Source organism: Lampetra fluviatilis, chromosome 1, assembly GCF_964198595.1.
Source record: "Lampetra fluviatilis chromosome 1, kcLamFluv1.1, whole genome shotgun sequence".
Taxonomy (NCBI): Eukaryota; Metazoa; Chordata; class Hyperoartia; order Petromyzontiformes; family Petromyzontidae; genus Lampetra; species Lampetra fluviatilis.
Window position 1 is genome coordinate 31,366,228 of NC_136275.1, and position 2,938 is coordinate 31,369,165.

A 2,938-nucleotide genomic window follows, 5' to 3' on the forward strand; every position below is an offset into this window, starting at 1 on the left:
ATCTAATTGTTATATCGGCCTTGTACAATGCAGTCTAAATATCTTTACAATTCAACCCATTCATTTAAAGCCAGGATAAAACCTGTTCAGACTAAAAGCCTATTTTTCTAAATCTGGATCACTTGTTTTTTTCCCACTTATTTATCCAGAAAAGCCACACCGAGTCGTAGGATTATTTTACAGGAGGGTCCTCTTTGTTCAAGAGTGATCACAAAGCATCACATTATACAATACAAATGTGAACCATAATAACAATGCAAAATTATCCAATGCAAATTGTACAAGACTGCAGCTAAGTGCTCAACATTGTAAATCTTGCCCACCTCATGTTCTGGATTTCCCATTGTGCAATTTAATTCGCTTGTATGGTTACTAATGGTATGCAAAGTACAACCAATTGCGACATTCTTTAGGTTGTGGTCCACATTAAAAGATTTTCATCACAGAGCTGAGGGTGATTCACAGATTTATATTCCATGGTTAAATCAGTTTCGCCCACCAGCGAGCGAGCGAGCGAGCGAGGTGGTGGCGCAGGAGGGATTATGCTCGCTTCAGATCTGTGACCATTGGCACAGCACACCTCATGTGAGCTTTGTTCCATTCATTTCATTAGCATGGTTGGCTACGTATGGTGCGAATGAGGTTCAACTTACATACATACTTACATAGAGTTACATTCTAAAACTAAAAACTCAAGTGTCCCCTTTAGGTGGCGAGATGTTAACTACCTCGCCTGGTATAGAGTAGGTCGTGGGTTCGATCCCGATCCCGATCCCGACCCTGACGCCTGCTGTATATTTGGAATGTGCGTGTCTCTCTCCCCGTGGTCACGTGGATTTTCTCCGGGTCCTCCAGTTTTTTTCCTCCACATTTAGAAACTTGCGTTCAGAGTATTAACCTGATTTCAATTTCCACGTGATAAGCCACATCGTTGAGCTATAATGTGTGGGCAGGTCGCTTCTGAAAAATAACCTTAGCTGGTGAAATCAAATCAAATAGTTTAGTTTTATTTTAATGCAACAGGATGCTGATGTCTTCCAACCACAGAATCAGTCCCCCCCTACTTTGATATTTGTAAACGTAAATTGACTTTGCGACTGCAACTATATGATTTAACTAATAAATATAAAGGTGCAGCCCTGCAATTGCTTGCCGATGCCACCACTCCTGCCTGAAGAATCTACACTAAAGGGGCCCTCTAGAGGACACATGGCCTCCTCTTCCACGCCTTAAAAAACGTGGAGCTGCCCACACTTTACCCCACCACATGTGATCTGCCAATCGACGAACTACAATGTACCCATGTATACTGCTGGCTGGACAGAGGCTGGTGGATTATAGAAAGTCACCCCATTGTTGCAACTGCTGCGCCGGGGAAACAACCCGGCTACCTCCGGATTGCAGATACACTCTGCTAACCATCACACCATGGAAGCATCCATCGTATTGCTGTATACATGTGCAGAGAGATATTGTCCCGAGCTCACCCCACGACCCCTTAATCCCCCCCCCCACTCATAAGCGCCACCGTTACTTCCCCCTATTCATATTCTCAAGATATGGCTTTCACTCATTCCCCACTTCATTCAATCAATTCATCATGATTTACTGCCGTCAATTTCGCTTTCAGCGAATTCAGCATCATCGCAGATTTGCACCCATTGCTTCCTCTCCTTTATTTCATTCACCTCATCTCCACCATTACGTTCATATATGCCATTGTTAGTTCTGTGTATAGCACCTCGGTTAAGGTGTTATATAAATTACGTTAAGATAAAATAAGGTTTGTTTTAATTAATTACACCGGTTAATTAAAAGTTTAACATGAAAATGTACTACTTTACTTCGTAACATTACAGATGTATGTTTAATAAGTAATGCTTTATTTTATTCTATTAAGAAGATAGAAGTACTGCAGGACTGCATCGATGGATCCATGGATCTCTCTGCGTGGAGCTTTGAGTGCCGTCTCCTCACATCCACGGTGAGTTTTCTGAAAGTCTAATTTTAGTAATGATTCACTTGTGGCTTCATGAAAATTATCTCTGCTAATCATAGTTAAGCACGCACATCAATGTGCCACGACTATGTGCCCCTCCTGGCAATCGCAACCCTTCTTACAACACCCACGGACGGACTGTCACGCAAGATGGGCAAGGAATAAACATTGCAAATCTACGCATTCCGATTGCGAAAGCGTGATTCCATCCTGAAAATAGCCGAAGCCAATCTGACACCAAATCCTATCCACTGTTCAATAATGTTTGAATGAATCTGTCTGGGATGGATAATGTAATTAAAAGATGCAGCTGGCCCGCATGACAAGAATTACTTCAACCTGCGACTGCCTGAAATGTATATGTAAAAATATTTTTTACATATTATTTTTTACATATTCTTAGGTTTTTTCGGTAAAGTCACGTAGGTAAAAAACATTAAAAAGTAAAATAAAATACCACCACCTCCTCCAACAATTATATAAACGGAGTGGTGGCTTCTGCAATCTCTCATTTACTTGATACAGCTGTCGTGGCTGTGACGGTACCACCTGAAGACGGAAGCTTGTGTTGCCTCCGAAACGTCGTGATTTTTATTTTATTTTACTTTTTAATGTTTTTTACCTACGTGACTTTACCGAAAAAACCTAAGGATATGAATCATTGCAGTCACGAAAGCTTCAAATCTAGAATAATTTTTACAGCAGACGGGAGCTCACCGAAAGCCAACGTCTGTAAGAGGAGACACGGATGGGCACTGCAGTAATGAAAGCAAACTGTACGATGATGAAATAATTAAGGTTTGACCAACTGGTTATGTTGGAATACTGCATGTTAGCAAATTGTAAACGTGAAGCCCTGCAATTGTTTGCTATCACTAATACTGGCACAAGAGACCTCGACCTAAATAGGGTGGGCCAAAAGTCAGGACACATGGTAAT